This window comes from Panthera leo, chromosome D1, assembly GCF_018350215.1.
Source record: "Panthera leo isolate Ple1 chromosome D1, P.leo_Ple1_pat1.1, whole genome shotgun sequence".
In the NCBI taxonomy this organism is placed as follows: Eukaryota; Metazoa; Chordata; class Mammalia; order Carnivora; family Felidae; genus Panthera; species Panthera leo.
Genome location: NC_056688.1, coordinates 115054638 through 115073394, shown reverse-complemented (window position 1 = coordinate 115073394; position 18757 = coordinate 115054638). Strand labels below are relative to the sequence as shown.

The window sequence follows — 18757 nt, the reverse complement described above, 5'->3', positions numbered from 1 at the left end:
CCTCCTGGGCCCCCGTTACTGTGGCGGCGTTTATGGACAGCACGGGGCCTTCTCTCTTCCTCCCTCGGTGCTCCCCCTTGTGAGTGCGCTTCAGCCTTCCCGGCCGAGAAAGGACGTGTGGGAAGGGGAAGGAGAGGAGCCCAGCGGCGGCCCCCACCCTACACGATGAAGGTCTAGGTCACAGTGGTATGGGTTAGCTGTTAGGGACCCCCCACCCCCAAAACACGGAGTCCTGGGTGAGCTTGAGAAAACAGCAGACTTTCTCCAGAGCCTGAGCAGACTCAAAGCCGGATGGCCAGGGACAAGGAGGGAGAGAGGGAACGTCACGGACGGGAGGTGCCCAAGGAGACGTGAGGCTAAGTGCCACGTGGGATCCCGCAAGGACCCGGGAACAGGAAGGACACAAGTGGGGCAGCTGGTGACATCGGAGTCCAGGTGCCCGTGTCGGGCTCTAGGTTCTGGCCAGATGCCCAGCCACGGGGCTGTGGCATCGGAGCAGCAGGGCGAGGGGCGCCGAGAAGCCTCGTGCTGTCTCTGTACACCTCAGGAATCTTTACAGAGGCGCTAAACGTGCACAGGTGGGGAGGGGGCGGGCTCAGGCCTCACTCACTCCTCATGAGCAGACAGACAGCAGGCTGCGAGGCAGACCTGGGCCCTTTCGCCCCGGGGCCGGGCAGCCGAGGGAGTGGAGGTGCGGGAGGCGGGCGACGAGGGCAGACAGTCAGAGTGGGTCCCAAGGGGGGAGCTCCAGGCTGAGAGGTGGAGGGGACCTTGGCCTTGGAGCCCAGAGCCTGGGTTGCCAACCCTGTGCGCCCTCAGGCAAGACTGCCCACCTCTTCCGGCCTGGCTGCGGGACGCGCCCTGCACCCCAGTGTGGCCCTAAGCGTGCTTCCCAGCCGGCAGCTCTCCGGGGAGGCGCAGGGACCCTGCAGCTTCCCAGGGATGAGGGTGCGGGGGACGCCCTGGGGGCTGGGCCCACAGAGCGCCCACCTCGCTCCTGCTGGGCTCTTGCCGTGGCCTCCTGCCAGCCCACCACCCCTGCCGCCCTTCTCCTGGCTTACGAGCTCAGTGTGGCCCGTGGCTGTCTGGCACCACATCACACCCTCCTCTCTACCCTGCCCGCTGCCAGGCCTTCCCCCTGCCGGTCCGCCCACCTCCTACCCCTTCCCTTCCACGGCCACTTTCCACCCAGCTCAAGACCTGCCTCCTTCAGAAAGCCTCCCTGGACTGCTCCAGCCAGTCTGCCCTGAAGGGCTGTCAGGAAGAATGCAGGCTGCCCGGTCCCAGTTGAATCCGAGACGAACGACAGATGCTTTGTGGTATAAGTATGTCCCAATTATTGCATGGGACACACTTATACCTAAAAAGAAAGTTTTCGTGTAAAATTCAATTTAACTGGGCATCTGTGTTTTATTTGTTTCAAAACCTGCAACCCCACCCAGGCACACCAGGAACTACTGGCCCCAGGGTGGGACCCGGGTCGGCCCCACTCTCCCCGTGTCCATCTCAGAAGCCTGGGCTAACACAGACAACAAGCCTCTAGCGCTCGGATGTGGCTTACGGTGTCTGAAACTCCTGTCCCATCTTGGGCCAGAGGAGAAACCTGCCGTTCACAGAATTGCAGGGACGGGGAGAGCCCCTGGGCTGACGTGCCTCTGTCTCGGGGAAGAGAGTGAAGTCTCAGCTGGATGGGAACAGGGACATCCAGGTCATCAGCCTCGGGTTCTGTGACTCGCCCACCACAGGCTCAGCAAGTGCCGTGTTGGACGATGACCCGTGCACCGACGGGACCTCGTGTGCTTGACCTCAGACGCGGGAGGGGGCTCTCCCTGTCCACCCCCAACCCCGAACTGAGCGCCTCTGGCAGATCCTGCGAGGAGAGACCCCAGCTTCAGTGGGAAGAACAGGCAGGACAACCAGGGGTGGGAGATGGGACCCCAGGTGGTGAAGGGTTAGCACGGGGAAACCAGACTGGGCAGAACACTGGGGTCCGAGCAGGAGGATGGAGCCTGGGGAGGAGGGACTGTCCTAGAGGCACCTCAAAGCTCAGGCTTTTGGCGGGGGGCCCTTACTGAATCCCAGAAACTGAGGCTGCTGGGCCTGGTACAGCTCCCGGTTTGGACAGCACCTTCCCCTACCAGAGACATTGCACGGCTTTGGGACAGTTGCCCAGAGCAACTGGGAAAGGCTGACTCGGCCTCTCCCGGGGGCCTGGCGTGTGAGCTGGACAGTGGGGAGTGATGCACCTAAGGTATCTGATTCCCGCCACTGGACAGAGATCCCCCCCACCCAGGTCACTGCCTGGTCACCCCCGACAATGGGCAGGCACCCACAGGAGCCGTCAGGTCAGGGTCCCCCCTCCCATTTGGCCGTCCTCCTCCCCACAGCCAGACAGGGACCAGGTTCTGAGAATCTGCTTCCCATGCACTCTGGGCTCACCATCCCTGAGGTCACTCACTGGATGCAAGTCCCTTCTGTGGGCCACAGCCACAGCCACGGCCTCCAGGACGAGGCTGTCCATCGGTCCATCTGTCCTCCAGGGTGACAGGCCTTCACACGTGGGGACTGGGCTTATGTGAAGTCGCCCCCACCTTCAGCAAGCTCCACCTCCAGGAAGCTGCGTGTGCCCATCAGGCCCCCAGGCCCCCGGGGCAGAGACAGGGGCTGTCCCTACACACTTGGCCTCGGCCATGTGCAGACCCCAGGCAAGTCCCTGCACAGATGAGGGGTGCAGGCTCGGAGACCCATATTGTTCTCCCTTTAGTCCTTCCAGCTTCCACCCCCGGCGAGCCGCACACCTAGTGGGCCAGGGCCCACGGCGTAACACGGGCCAGAGTGGCTCCAAACGAGGAAACTTCTGGAGACACCACAACTCCTGGGAGACATTCCCGCCCCGACAGCACAGGACACGAACAGTTAGAGCTGGGGAAGTCCTTCCCAGTTTGGCCTCTAGGTCACCAGTGAGACTGAGGACACTGCTGTGCAGGTGGGACTGCCACCCAGCTCCTGATCAGGTGGGCCACATGGAGCACACACGGGTGACACCCCAGCTGCACAAGGAATACGTTTGGACCGCCCCTCACTCTCCGTGGCACATCTCACCCTGGGGTCACAGCACACCTCTGCCTGGGCCCCATGGGCATCCTGGACTTCCATCATCCAGCAGGGGATCCTCCTGCCCCCACTCAAGTGTACAAACACAGAGAAGCCCACCCTCGCTTACTCAGCCCAGACGCCCTGGGTCCACCCTTCCTGAGCGAATCTCCCCACACCTGCTTCTCTCTTCAACTTCTGAAGCTAGTCATCTGCACCCCCCAGCTCCCCTCCACCTCCTCAGCTGTCCGTCTGTCTTCTGTCAGTTCCTCATTGCATGTGTCCATCCACCCATCCCCAGACCCTTTATGATGCAACCTGCTACAGAGCAGGCTTGGGGGTGATGTGCGGTGTAAGTAGACACGGGGGCCTGGAGAGGCGGCCCGGAGCTTGGCCTTGTAGGGCAACAGGCTGGCAGGAGGCAAAAAAGTAGGGGCAGCGTTCCTGGGAGAGGGAAACATGTAGGGACAGGCCCTGAGGGGCAGCATGCAATCAGTGTCCGGGGACTTAGTACTCAGGACCTCCCAGGGACTCAGTACTCAGCACCTCCCAGGGACTCAGTACTCAGCACATCCAAAGACTTGGTACTCAGTACCTCCCAGAGACTCAGTGCTCAGCATCAACAAGGACTTGGTAGTTAGTATTCCCGGGGACTCAGAACTCAGCACTTGAGCTTGGCAGAAGCATAAAGAGCAAGAAGGGAGCTGCCAGGAAGTGAGGCTGGGGGTTGGCAGAAGAGGGATTATGGAAGCTGCTCAGGCAGCTGGGGCCATGGGGAGCCATGGACGGGATTGGAGTGGAAGGGTGTGTTCAGATCCCGCTCGTGGCTGGGGCCACCAAGTCCTCCCTGCTGTCTGCATCTGCGTACGTCCCTTTCAAGGCATTGATTCTCGAGCCTAAGCCAAACCCCGTGCCACCTCCCCACCCGCCCCTAGGCAGCCCCAAGTGTCTCCCTCACCCCAGCTTGGGACTGGCATGAGGGGAAAGGGCTGGCAGAGGAAGCTGGGGTCAGGCTAAGGTGTGCCCGTGTGCTAGCCTGAGCAGCCAGGCGCCAGAGTTGGCTCTGGAAGGGCCGAGGAGGCCCTGGGCAAAGGTGGGGCAGGAGGCCGCCTGCTTGGCCCACACCTGGGAGAGCCCCAGGGAGGCTGAGTGGGAGGCTGGTTTCGCTCTCATCCTCGGCATGGGTCTCCTCCCAGAGCTACCCAGTCGTTGGCCCAGGCCCGGATGACCTTCCCTGGCAGAGGGGAGAAACGATGTCTTCCCAGGATGTTTTCCTGCCCACCTCCCTGGGACCCCCACAGCCTCCTACTCTGCCTCCCAGAATCAGAGTCCAACATCCCCCAGCCGGCCACCAACCCGCCTGGGGCAGGACTCCCAGGGAGCAGAGGGCCCAGTCGGCCACCCTGGAGGCCAGAGCCCCCTCTCCCTCTGCAGGGCAGAGCTGCAAGGTCTAGGGATGGACAAGCTCTCCTCTTGTAGGCCCTACATATGCACTAAAGGCCTGGCCCTGGGGTCCCCAGAATCCCTGGCTGGGCAGGAGGAAATCTGCCCTCTGTCCCGCTCCAACCCCCAGCCAACCCAGGGGCTCCGTCTGAGCTCTGGCCACCCTCACCTCAGCCTTGAGGGCTCCAGGGAACCTCCACAGGCACTTTCCAGGTGAGGCTGGCAGGGCTGGCCGGAGGGGCCCACGGGGTGGGCGTGGCCTGGCCACAAGCGTGGACCCCGCCCGGCCGACTCACCTGCATGCCGGTCCCAGAGTCTGGCGAGGGGCTAGCGATCGCGGTGCCCGCAGAGCTGGACCGAAGTGTGGCAGCAAGGCAGCTGGGCGCGTCCTACCTGACTTCCGCGTGGGACTCACCCCTCCCTCCTTCTTCCTCCTTCTCCTGGCTGATCCTTCTGCTGCCACTCCTGTGCTGGAAGACACACCCCTCCCTGTGTGTGTGTGTGTGTGGGGGGGTGTTGACACCTTCCTGAGGACCTGGTCGGGTGGGGACCCCTCCCCCCACCTGAGGGCATTGCCCTCACCTGCAGGGGGGTTCCCCTATGAGTTAGATTGGCACTTCCCTCCTGGGGTACAGCATGAGTGGAGCACACGAGCACTCCCCACTATCCCAGGCTTCACTCTTCCAGATCCCAGGACACACTTTCCCCAGCCCCCCGCCCCCAGAGCATCCAGCCCTTGACTCCCACCCCCAAGTCCAGTGTTTGTTCCCTTAGAGGAGAAACGGGCAGGAAGGACTGAAGATGAAGAAGAAACTGCTGCCCTGAGCCCCTGCTTTGTGGACCCCAACTGGGAGAGGCGAGGACCTTTGGGATCCCGAGGGCACACGCTGGCCCCGGGCCGCATGGATCCTGTGGTTCTAGGGCAGCAGCTGGGGAAGGCTCTGGGCCACCAGAGAGCAGAGTGCCCCCAACAGGGACGTGGGGCACCCGGCTCGGAAGCTGAGGACTCGGGGCGGAACTGCAGCAGGGCGAGGCACGTGGAAACATGGGACAGCATTAGTGGGCACCTGAGGTCACGGGGGGCAGGCAGCACCCACAGCGTCAGGGCACACCCTCATGCAGCCCATGTGACCCTGTGGTCCAGGCCCAGCGTTGACACACATTCGCTCTGGGATTATGTGGCTCCATCTCACCCACATTTCTGCCTCGGGAACCCCATGGCAGGCTGTGACAGCAGCAGGGGCCAGGACCAAAGTGTGACAAAGAGGGACCGAGAGAGGGACCTAGCGGCACAGAGCCTGTGCAGGTGTGATGGCGCAAACCCAGACACGTGCACTAAGACTGAGGCCGTGGAGTCCCCGTGGCAGGGTCAGTCCAGGACTAGTATTAATTGTTGTTCTGCCACTGTAAACACTTGGTCTCACCACATGGCTCAAAGTGGCTGCTAAACCACCAGGCATCACAGCCACATTCAAGCCAGCAGGGAGAGGAAAGTGAAGGAGGGGCGCTCCACCTGTCACATAGTTGGTCACTTGCCCACGACTTCCTGCAATACCTTGCCTGGGAACTATGATCACTTTTCCTGAGAAGGTAGAAGGACGCTAGGGTCACACAGCAGTGTGCGCAGGCCAACGGGCCTCAAATGGCCCATTAGAGTTCAGGGAACAGAGGCAAGGGCTTTTGAGCACGAGTAATGCGAACTCATGGTCCACACTGCCAGCCAGCTCCTGGGCTCGGTCTCCTCCTGGTCTCCAACTCCACCGGCGCAGGGGGGTCTGTCTGCATTTACATTCGCATCATGTTAAAACAACCAATAGATTTCCCCTGACACAGGCGTCATTGCAGGCGTCTCCAGCCCAGGTGGGGGAGGAATGCCTGGCCCGACAGGGACAGGTGTCCTACTCTCAGTGAAGGATGTAAGATAAAGGCCGATCTCGTCACCCGGTCCCATCTGGCACAGCCCTTTGGGAAAGCAATTCAGCAAAAAGAATCGGAAGCCTTAAAACTGCTTATGCTTTATTAACTTAACTTTTTATAAACTATCCTCAGGAAAAAACCCCAAAATAATGACAATGTATATGAATCTGTCCTTTGAGGCAAAAATTATAAACCACCTACATGTCCAACTGCAGGGAGACGTCTGAGAAAGCACCTCTGAGCCGTTACAAAGTATTCTTTCAAAGTGCTACGAGCATATGGGAAAATGCTTATGTTACACAGTTAAGTGAAAAAATACAGATTAAAAACACATATGCATTTTTTTGTCTCAACTGAGTGAAAATGCCTTAAAATAACTGAAGAGTAGGTTGAATATATATAACTGTGAATGGAGGGATACGCTTTTCTTCCCTCAGCTTGCTTTCCTCAAGAAATGTGTGTTTTCTATAACACACGTCATTTTTACAAACTGAATCATTACGGGGCGCCTGCGGGGCTCAGTCCACTGAGCGTCTGACTCTTGATTTCAGCTCAGGTCATGATCCCAGAGTCGCAGGATGGAACCCGTGTCGGGCTCCATGCTGCCCTGTCTTGGGGAGAGCACGAGGCCTCCGTGGGCCACGGACCCTGGACCCTGCTCCCTTTGCCTTCCTCCTCCAAGCTCCAGAGCACCCTGCCCAGCCGTCGTCCTCCGTGAGGCCAAAGTACAGCAGGAGGCGGGCCTCCCGTTCCCGCTGTCTCCAGGCTGCCTCGACTCCTTGTTTTTTTTTTTTAATGTTTTTATTTATTTTTGAAACAGAGAGAGGCAGAGCACGAGCGGGGGAGGGGCAGAGAGAGAGGGAGACACAGAATCCGAAGCAGGCTCCAGGCTCCGAGCTGTCAGCACAGAGCCCGACGCGGGGCTCGAACTCACCGACCGTGAGATCATGACCTGAGCCGAAGTCGGACGCTCAACCGACTGAGCCACCCAGGTGCCCCATGCCTCGACTCCTTTTAACTGGGGGCTGGTGGCCACGCTGTGGAGGGGGTCAGGATGACAAAGCCACCGGGAGCGCCCCAGGTAAAATCCCACAAGCAGGAACGGGCATGTCCTCACCTTGGGAATCTGCCCTCCCAGCCCCAGTGGCCTGTCTTGTGGCCCAAAGATACTCTGATGTCTCGGTGAGGACAGTTCTCAGAGACTCACAGCCAGGTCAGCTGGAGTCAGGGCCTCCCAAGCTCTCTCTGGGCTGGTCCCAGATGCCCCTGGCCTCCGTCTGGCCTCTCTGGCTCACAGCGCCTGTCTGGGGCAGCAGACACCCCCACCCCCACCCCCGTCCTCAGGCCCCTGCAGGGAAGATTCCTCTCCCAGCCTGGGCCTCTGCTCCTGGGATCGGCCAGACACAGGTCCTTGCCTGTCAGACCAGGGCTTCAGGGTGGGGACCCCAGGCCCTGATGTCCTCGCCCCGGGGGCAGCTCTGTCTCCCTGATGCTCCCCTAGCCAACGCCTCTGGGCCTTAAATTCCCAGCAGCTCCTGTTTTTAAGGAGCGGAGAGTCGTTCTTGCCTGGGCTGACAGTCCCGTAGCCCCAACCTCTCCGTCAGCCCTCAGAAAACAGAATGTGGTGGAGTTCTCCGCAGTCTGTTCACCTTTACAGACTTACAGGCGTCGTCCCGAAACCCGCAGATTTCTCTCCCTTCCCTGGAAGGGTATTTTACGAGAGCATTTCTGTCAATACTTTCAGTATTTACCACCATGAATGTGAGTCCTTCGGGCCTCGGGAAACCTTGGGATCTGAGGCCAGGACACACGCCACCCAGATCTGTGGCTCCATGTGCTGTGCTCACAGGACCAGCTATGCCTGAGAGAGGCCGGAATCGGCCGCCTTCACAGCCCCTGGTGCCTGGGCCTTCAGGCAATCACCTGTGTGGCTGAGGAAGCTCAGGGCCGCTGGGCCCTTCCCCGGGCGGGGTGAGTCCTGCTGACTCGGGCCCCCTGCGAGCCCCAGGCACGGGGTGTTGGACCACGTCGTCAGAGCCGCTCTGCTAAGTGCTCTGACCTGCCCCCAGGCCACCTGAGCCACAAAGTGCTGGGCTTCTTTTTTTTTTTTTTTTTTTTTTTGAGCTTTTATATTTTTTGTTCTTCATTTAACTTTTAAAACACTACTATAGTTGAATATTAAAACAAAAACAATAATAGCAAGTAGTGAGCTATGATTATAGTCCTTCATTCGTTCACTACTGCATACAAAATGCCAGCAGTGTTCTTCACTGGCCCCATTAAGAGGTCTGACACTGAACACCTCCCCTAGGGCGATGTTCATCATCCTCATACGCTTCTCCATTGTAATGGCGCCTTCTTTCCTGATTTGGATCAAAGTCCACCAGTTCTACCTGGTCCATTTCATCAGTCTCTTCTACTTCCTTCCTCTCAGGTAGGAGCTTTTCCAGCAAAGACAGTTTATCAGGAGAGAGAAAGCCATTCTCAGGGAAGTTTACCTTAAATTCGATGATTAGGCGACCCTTTTCGTATGGTCTACGATAAATTGGCATGCCTTCATTCAGCACACACTTGATATCTGCATGCTTGACAATCTGACCTGGACGAGAGGTAAAGACAATGGTTCTGTTGTCTAGAGTAGATATTGGCTTTTGAAAGCCGCACAGTGCTTCAACCAGCTGTATGTCCATACACATGAAAAGATCCTCTCCTCGTCTAGTAAAAACAGCATGGTCCTTCTGATCTAAAACAATGATAATATCTCCTGGTTCCAGTCCAGGTTCTTGGTCTCCTTCACCATGGAATGTTATCTTCTGGCCATCTTTCATGCCTTTGTCAATATGAACTTCTAGAATCTTCTTTTCTCGAACTATCTTCCTTCCATTGCAGCTTGTACATCTATCTTTAGGACTGATCCGTTCCCCATGGCCCTGGCACTCCATGCACACAGACTGAATTTGCTGAACCATTCCAGGTCCTATCTGATGAATTCTTATTTGCATTCCAGTACCTCGGCAATTGGGACAACATTCTACCGCTCCTTTCTTACCACCTCGGCCTTCACATTTGTCGCAAATCACATTCTTTTGCAGAGCTAGTTTTCTTGTTGCACCATTATATAAATCTTCTAAGGTTACAGAGAGCTGATGCACAACATTTTAACCTCTCCTCTCTCTCTGCATCCTTCCTCCTCCTCCAAAAAACATATCAAAGATGTCCATGGGGGAGCCAAAACCACCACCTGCTCCACCTTCTTTAATTGCCTGTTCTCCTCCTTTGTCATATAATTCCCTTTTCTTCGCATTAGAGAGCACTTCATAAGCTTGAGAAATCTGTTTAAACTTCTCTCCTTCATTTGGATTCTTGTCAGGGTGGTACTTCAAAGCCAATTTCCTGTAAGCCTTTTTCAATTCTTCCTGGGTGGCATTGGGTTTGACCCCCAAAACATCATAGTAAGTAGTTTCTTTCACCATTTTCTACAGCCGGTGAGGGGGCCGAGGCCGGTGTGGGGGAGCGGGAAGGAGCGCGTTGCTGGGCGCAGCTCGGGCAGCCGCCGCTCCTCCGCTTTTCAGCGAGCGTTCTGGAAAGTTCCCCAAAGTGCTGGGCTTCTGAGACAACTTCCCCACTCCTGAGTCCCATGGTGGACCCTGCCAGGCCACGTGTATCTGCAGGGAGGGTTGAGCCAGGCTGTACCCAGAGTGAAGGGTAGTGGTCCAGGCGGGGACACGGTGGAGGTGAGCTCAGGCTCAGGGGCGAGGCCACAGGTGGACTGCTCCTTGCAGAGCAGGGGGGGTCGGGAGAAGCTCTAGGTTCCAGTGGGGACAGAAGAGCTGAGAGTAGGGGGTTCACCAACATTCTGTGCCTCAGCATCTCCGTCTCTCAGCCAGAGATGAAAAATAGAACCCAAGAGGGTGTGGAGGTCACCGTAGTTAGCATTTGTTTTTTGTTTTTAATGTTCTTATTTATTTTTGAGACACAGAGAGAGCATGCATGAACGGGGGGAGGGCAGAGAGAGACGGAGACACAGAATCCGATGGAGGCTCCAGGCTCCAAGCTGTCAGCACAGAGCCCGATGTGGGGCTTGAACCCACAAGCCATGAGATCATGACCTGAGCAGAGGTCAGATGCTCAACCGACTGAGCCCCCCCAGGTGCCCCACAATAGTTAGCGTCTGTAAAGCTTTGGGAATTCTCACTGGCATGTGGCCAGAGCTTGGTGGCAACTGTTAACTAACATGTGGTCTGCACTCAGGGCAGAGGGCACCCCCCGGGGGTCTGGCTCAGCCCCTGCCCAGTGTTCCACTCTGGCCCCCAAACCTGACAGACCCTATCCAGCTCCACCCCGCCCAGCCCTATCCTGTCCAGTGTCTGTGCCTTGGAGAGGCAGTGGCCCCCTTCACGTAGGAGGGGGGTGGCTCCCAGCACAGTTTGGGAGAAATACCCATATCCAAGAAGTTATCCCTACAGCAGAGGGCAGCACTGGGAATTTGGGCGGAACAGAGCTGGGGTGGAGAAAAGGGGCCTTGAGGATGGCTCTGAGGGGCCCTCAGGGCAGAGTGAGGAACCAGCCTGTGGGGTGCTTGCTGGAAAGAAGGGGGGGGTGGGAGCTGACCTGCTCTAGGCACCCGGGTCCAGCATCGCTTCCCTGGATAAAGCAAGTCTCGGCGTGTCAGTCTGTGCAGGCCAGTGCAGTGGGGACCACGGTCCTAGTTCGGGTGAAAGTGACCTTGTGTGACTCCTTGTGGCCTTTGGGACGGAGACCAAGGTGCAGCCCTAGCCTCACACTCGCACGTGCACTGGACGGTGGCCACAGAGAATTTGGCAGCCCAGGCCCGTGTGGGTGGGGTCAGGGCCTGGGGTGTGGAGTTGGCCCAGGGCTGGACAGAGGGCATCCTGGAAGGCCTGTTAACCTTAAAAATAACACCGTCAACCATAGTTACCAGCAAAATGAGTTTATCTGGGAATAGCAGAGAATTAAAATCTGGGACACGAAAGTTACAGCAAAACCACAGGCAAGTTCCCAGAACAGAGGAAGGGGGTGGTTAGGGGCCTGTTGTGAACCAGAAGTCCCCTGGAGTAAACTGGGAGCTGGGAGTGTAGTGGCCTCTCGCTGGCTAGGCTATTGCCTAAGAGGAAAGCTCGCTTCCTCCTCCTGGGGTTGTAAAGTGGCATCCACCTGCGAGGTGTGTCTCTTCCTGTTGGCTCTACAGTTGACAACTCGTGAGCACGCCTCCTGCTGGTCTCCCAACTCCGTTCTAAACAAGGGTTCCTTTATTCGGTTTCACAAGCCAGAGAGCACACCTCCTGGGGCCAGCATTTCTTTGCACATCTACTGGTGCCTGGCCTATTGGGAGGCTCAGCATAGTGGTCAGGGACTGCGACTTGGAGTCACATCACAATCAGGCCCCATGCTTGGTGGGTGGGCCTGGGAAAGGGCGCCAGGTGAGTACATCTCTATATAGATATCTATACAGTGAAACAGAATAAAGGAAACCTGACTCACACTCAGTGGAGACCAACAGGAGGAGCTCTCATGTGCCTCCCTCACTCCCGCAGCCCTTTGCATTCCCAATGGGCTTCACAGCCCCAGGGAAGGAAGGAGGGTTTTCTCCCCTCCCTCTCCCTCAACAACCCAGCCAACGGGGGACCATCACGGCCCAGCCAATGAGAAGTCACTGCACTTCCAGCTCTTAGTCCAATGGACTTCTAGTTTATAAGAGGTCCTCCCAACTCCCCCACTTGCTCTATAAAAGAGCATTTCTCTCTTCTGTTCTAGGGAACTCTCTATGGTTTGGTCACAGCTTGCTTGTCCCAAATAGCAATTTTCTACTATTCCTGAATAAACAAACCCATTTCGCTGGTAAAATAACTGGCAGATCTATTTTTAAGGAAAACATTACTAGGTGTCAGAAGTGGGATGCAGGCAGGACGCACACACACACCGCCACCCCCCCACCCCCAACCCCACCCAGCGACTGAGGCTGGTGAGCAAACAGGTGCCAGCACCCTCAGCGCCAGCTGGGCTCACTGATTCCTAGCCAACGCTGGGGTTTGAATGTGAGTTTTTGCCTGGATTTGTGCTTCACTCTCTGTTTTGAGCTCTCCAGGCTTTATTCAGGATCTGCTTTAAGGCTTTATCCTTTCAGAGAGTACTCGTTTGGCCTTTGTCTGACTCCTTTCTAGAGCCCAGCCATTCCTACTGGGGCTGTGCTGTTCAGGAATTTTCCTCTTCACTCTGGAGAAAAGCCTCTGGGAAATGGGACCCCAGTGATCAAAATGCTTTGAGCGTGCCCCTACCCCCACTCTTCTGGGAGCCCCGCCGGTCCCATGATTAAAAATTGTGGTCCCTCCTCACGTGCATTCTTATATGGACTAACTTAACAAAAAACAATTTACAACTTCAATGGCCTTTATGGGGAACTTTCGAGCTCCCCAAATTTCCCTTCCTCACAACTCAATCGGACAGCCATGGGCTCTAAAATTGTCAAAACTGAATTGGATGCTTATTTTCATTGATACCTTGAGGCTTCCAAACAGTTTCTGGATTCAAAGTCTGCCTTTTTGCAAAGTACTATTTATAAACTAACTGAGGCAGGCAAACAATTGAAAGACGTCCACATGGCTTCTGAGGCCTTGTCCCCTCCCCATCTTCTTTGTCTCCTGACAGGTGGGGCGGCCTTGCGCTCAGGCCCCACCTCTGGCACCATTTCCCTCTCTTCTCTCCTCACTGCCCCCAACACCCCCTCTACCCATCTCTCATTCTAACCCTTTTGCTGAGCTTCCTTTTCCCTCCAAACTTCTCCTCACCCCTCCTCTCCCAAACATATTAATACCTACCCCTCTACAGTTAACTCTGCTGGGGGTCCCGAAGAATGCCACATTGCTTACGTTGCCTGCATTAAGGCTGAGTTTTGAGCCATAGTGAAAGAGTTTCCTAAAGTGACTGAGACCCCATACATTTGCTGAAGAATTTAACATAGTTATTCAGATTTACTAATCTGAGTGCTCAGATTTATATCAATGGGTCCACACGCTTGTTGGTGAGGGTCGGGCCAAACACTGGATGAAAACATCCTAATAGGAACATCCTGGAAGGGATTTAAAGAAACAGATGCCTAAATTTTGGCAAGATGCTAGAACATTCACTGGAAATCCCCACTGAATGCTTACAGCTTTTCCTAAGCCTGTCGATCAGAACAAGATCCAGGCTTGCACACAAAAGCCTGACGAACCTGTTCATGACTATCACCATCTAGTCCAGATTATCTTCGAAGGCCATTCTGGATTGCTGTAGATGCTGAATCCACCTTGGTAGCACTTAACTCCATGTCCATTGACAGGCTGAACTGGGGTTGTTCTCTTCTAGTTAAAAGGACCAAGATATAATGGGAAACTATGTCCACTCCGGATTTAGTTAATTTGGCAAACCAGCTCGCTGGCATCCTCGAGGAGTCACCTAAAGGAAAGACCACTACAATCCTCAATTTTCAGCTCCAGCAAATGAAGGCCCCTCAACAAACCCAACCCCTGCCTCCTGTTTCTGCTGTTACTACAAAGAGCCAAGGCACGGGGGAAGACGGAGTGCTCCCGTGAGGCTGTCCCAGTGTCCTCCTAATTCCTACTGATGGGGCTCTGGTCCTTTCTCTCCAGATTGGGAGAGAACCTCTCTGTGTCCTTATTGGCCCTGGAACTGTGCGCCGGGTGCCCAGCCCACAGCTATGATGCAGCCCCTGCTGCAACGTATTAACACGGTTCCAATGGTGGGGTTCTCTCAGAAACCCCAACAGGTTCCTGTCTCTGAGCCTACTCCTCCTGTCTGGCCCTTTGAGGGGTATGCACGCTTTTCTCCTTAGTTCCTCTGCCTCTAGCCCTCCTTTATTGGGTTGAGATTTCTTAGAAAAGCATCATGTCAGAAATTTGCTTCTCCCAAAAGGAGGAGACAATTCTAGAATTTGACAATAGTAGTCAAAATAGGCAACCAGGGAAAATTAAATGATTCTTCAGTATCTTTTTTATGCTGTGTCTTCGATGGCACTATAGCTGAGTCTGAGGACACTGGCTATTGGCCCCTAGTAGGTCATCTATCATCCTTTCTATGGGCAAAATCTTCAGCTGATACAGGCAGAGTGCAGTATCGGTGCACCTCCCAACAAGAAAGAATGAATACCCTGTCAATAAGCACGACCTTCAAGGCATCAAGCCCGTTACAGAGGACTACAAGGCTTGGGGCTTCACTGCCTCCCGTACTAGTCCCCGGAACACCTACTCTGAGAAAACTCGTGACTGAGGTGGGAGTTTTGTCCGGGACCTCCAAGCAATAAACAGCATCCTTATTCCTCAGCAGCCTCCCACCCTACGGACACCATTGCCACTGGAAGAGAAGTTTCCATGCAACTGCCCTATGTGCATTTTGTAGCGTTCCGGCAGGTAAGGACGGCCAGCGTCTTTTTGCTTCCTTTGGGAATAACGGCAAAACTTCTGCACAATCAATTCCCAGGGTTTCTCAGAGTCCCGCTTACTTTGCACAAACCTTAGAAGTGGATTCAGATGACGGGAAGTTTTCTTCAGGCTCTACTTTGCTACAGGACACAGATGATTTCATTCTCTGCCCCCCTTCTCCAACTTCTTCACAGGAAGACAGCATCCACCCACTAAGCCTCTTAGCCTTGAAGGGACCTAGTCTCCAAAGACAAATTCTCAGGTTCGATACTCATGGCATTCTATCTCAGAACAAGGACTGCATTTGGACCCAGATGAAACCCCTCACAACTGCTTGATGCGGACAGACCACATTTTGACTCCTTGTGACAATTTATAGGAAATTCCTCTAACCAATGCAGATTTTTCATGGTTTGCTGATGGTTCTTATTTGAAGGATGAAAACGGTGGGGCACCTGGGTGGCTCAGTTGGTTGAGCGGCTGACCTCGGCTCAGGTCATGATCTCGCGGTTCGTGGGTTCAGGCCCCGAGTCGGGCTCTGTGCTGACAGCTCGGAGCCCGGAGCCTGCTTCGGATTCTGTGTCTCCCTCTCTCTCTGCCCCTCCCCTGCTCACGCTCTGTGTCTCTCTGTCTCTCAATAATAAATAACTGTTTAAAAAAACTTAAAAAAAATAAAAGATGAAAACGGTACATATGGTGTTGGGGGTGCTACAGCAACTCCTTTTGAAATCATTGAGGCAGAACCTTTACTTTGGCTACTTTGGCCAAGAGGCTACATTACATGCCCTCATTTGAGTGGTTCCTTAGCCAAGGGTAAAACCTCAAACATTTGAACCTACGGCTGGCACGTTTTGGGGCATAGTTCATGATTTTGGAATATTACGGAAACAATGAAGTGTCCTTACCTCCGATGGGGATAAGATTAAAAATGGCTCCTATGTGCCATACTTTTGCCAGTGGCTCTGGTTATTTTGAAGGTGCCTGAACATTCCGGACTCAGCTCCCTGAAAGCCAGAGAAAACTACCTCACTGATATTTACACACACACACACACACACACACACACACACACACACACACACACGACAGCTCGCTGTTCCCAAGGCCAATCTGGTCCGAAGGGTGCTCTTTCATATGATAATGTGGATGCCCAGCAATTGGTCCAGAGGGGGAAATCTAAGAACCGTTGGCTGGAAAGGAAGAGAGCTCTGGTTTGGACCAAATAATAATCTGGCCCTATCAGAAATTCTAAAACTCCCACTACTTACCCCTGGGCGAGCATTTAACCTACTGACAAAGTGACAGCACTCGTGACCCAACACTGGTGGGGAAATATTAAGGAGGCAACAAGAAGTGCCCACCTTCCTGTCCTAACTGTCCGAAGTGCCATCCACAGAATCCCATTCACACAAATGGATTTCACACAGCTTGCCCATCTCGTGGACATAAATATGTTTTTGTCACGGTTTGTATGTTTTCTCGCTGGGCCAAAGTTTTCTCTTACAGACAGGCCACTGCTTCTTCTGTGGCTAAAATTCTGTTAGAAAAGATTATCCCTACCTGGGAACCCCTCTTGAACTGCATAGGACCAGGCAATCCATTTTACTGGCCGGTCGGTGGCTTTGGCAAGTCTGTGCTGTTTAGCCGGTTTTATAGCACTGTCACCATGCATTTCATCCCCAATCCTCAGAGTTTGTCAGATGCACAAATAACACTTTTAAGACTTAACTGGACAGTTTGTAGAGACCCTCCAAACACCTTGGTCAGAAGAACTGCCGTTGGTCCGTCTAAACCTCAGATCCACTCCCTTGGAAACTCATAGACTCTCACCCTTTGAGGCAGTCACAAGATGCCCAGTGCACTTGGCCCTGCCTCCCTGACCCACAGTTGCTATAAAAGGAGATACACGTCAGTACTATAAAGGCCTAATTGCTTCCATTGAAAGTAACCATGATTTGGGGCGTCTGGGTGGCTCAGTCCATTGAGCATCCATCCACCTTCAGCTCAGGTCATGATCTCATGGTTTGTGGGTTCCAGCCCCACATCAGGCTTTGTGCTGATGGCGGGGAGCCTGCTTCAGATTCTCTGTCTCCCTCTGTGCCCCTCCCCTGCTATCTCCCTCTCTCTCTCTCTCTCTCTCTCTCTCTCTCTCTCAAAAATAAATAAACATTAAAAAGCAAGTAACCATGCTTTGGTAGAGCAATCTTTTTCACAGTGGGCTCCTGGAGACAACGACCTGAAGCATCATAGCTTGCAATCTGGAGACTTCATTTGTGGGAAAATGACACATCCAGAAAGGCTCTCTTCAACCTCACCGGAAAGGCCCTTATCAGGAACTTTGAACCAACCCTCATGCTGCCAAACTCCAGGGAATAGACCCTTGGACTCACACCACGCATCTGAAGACAGCACCAAACCCCGACTAGCCCTGCACACCAGCTGGTGTCCTGAGAGCGGACTTCCCAGAATTGAAGCACAGGACATCTGACGAGACACTGTCCCGAGACGTCCAGACAGGCCCCTGTACCTTTTCTCACTGCTGCCGCTTCTCTCTTTCACAGAAAGACAATGCCCTTGTCTGCATTTCCCAAAACCTTGAGAAAGACAAAATCTATTTTGATTATGGCCTTTTGTAAACAGCCTTATCACGAACCTGTGACAAATTCATCTTTTCAGCTGTTTTTTCTGGATGGTTAGAAGGCTCAGGATTCACAAGTCTTTCCTTCATCTGAACGAGTATCTGGCTCTGGATTCCTATCCAGATTCATAGCTTCTGAATTTGCAACCTTACAGGCTGTCTGATTGGTATATGTGCTGCTGAAGCGAGCACACAGGCCGTCTGATTGGGTAACAGTTGTTTCCAATCAGTTCTTTTGAGATAACAACATAGTTTTTTCTTTAATTTTTTAAAATGTTTTTATTATTTATTTTTGAGACAGAGAGAGACAGAGCAAGAGTGGGGGAGGGGCAGAGAGAGAGACGGAGACACAGAATCTGAAGCAGGCTCCAGGCCCTGAGCTGTCAGCACAGAGCCCGACGTGGGGCTGGAACTCACGGACTGTGAGATCATGACCTGAGCCGAAGTCAGACGCTCAACCGACTGAGCCACCCAGGCGCCCCAAGATAACAACATAGTTTTAATACATCCTTGAGGTTTTGCTATTGCAAAGAGTTCATCAGTCATTGCATCATGTTTATACCTGCACTCTAACCCCCCAAACGCACCTGATCCTGTGTGCTCTCATGGCGTTCACTATTCTGCTTTTGTGGCTGCTTCAAGTGGGGACCTCCAGGAGGCATATGTGACTCCAGGTTTGCCTTTGTGGGGAGAACTCTTCTCCCCTAAGTCAGAACAGGGGCCAATAAATATTTCAGTTGGCTACTTTCAGACCTAGGGTCCTAGTTTAGAAGCATCACACGATTTGGAATTGTAGTGTTACTTCTGTTTTGTCTAAGTTTTGCATTTTGTCACCTGTCAAACTTTTGTAAAAATGGTGTACCAAAGCCATGATCTCCAATGCTTATGATCTTGATAAACACGCACAAGAGATGGGGAGCACCTGGGAGTCCTCCCTCCTGACCTTCCTTGTTACTCAGCGTGGCCTTAAGTGGTTTCCAACTGCTGTGCACTTTCCCTCCATCACGGAACATGACAACCAGAAAAGGTCCTCCCTAGCACCGAGAGACAAAAGCATTAAATATGGAAAACCTGACTCTTGATCAGGATGCTTTCAAAGAACGATCTTGATCAAAAGGGGAAAATGTGAAAATAAAAGGAAATCGCGTTTAGAATGGAGTCAGGAGGGTGGGCACCTGGGTGGCTCAGTCAGTTGAGCGTCTGACTTCATCTCAGGTCATGATCTCGA

The 18757-nt window shown here is 54.1% G+C and overlaps 1 pseudogene; it reads right to left on the bottom strand.

Moving 5' to 3' along the window:
* Positions 1 to 8598: 8598 nt before the first annotated feature.
* Positions 8599 to 10063, bottom strand: LOC122199817 (annotated as a pseudogene).
* Positions 10064 to 18757: the final 8694 nt, after the last annotated feature.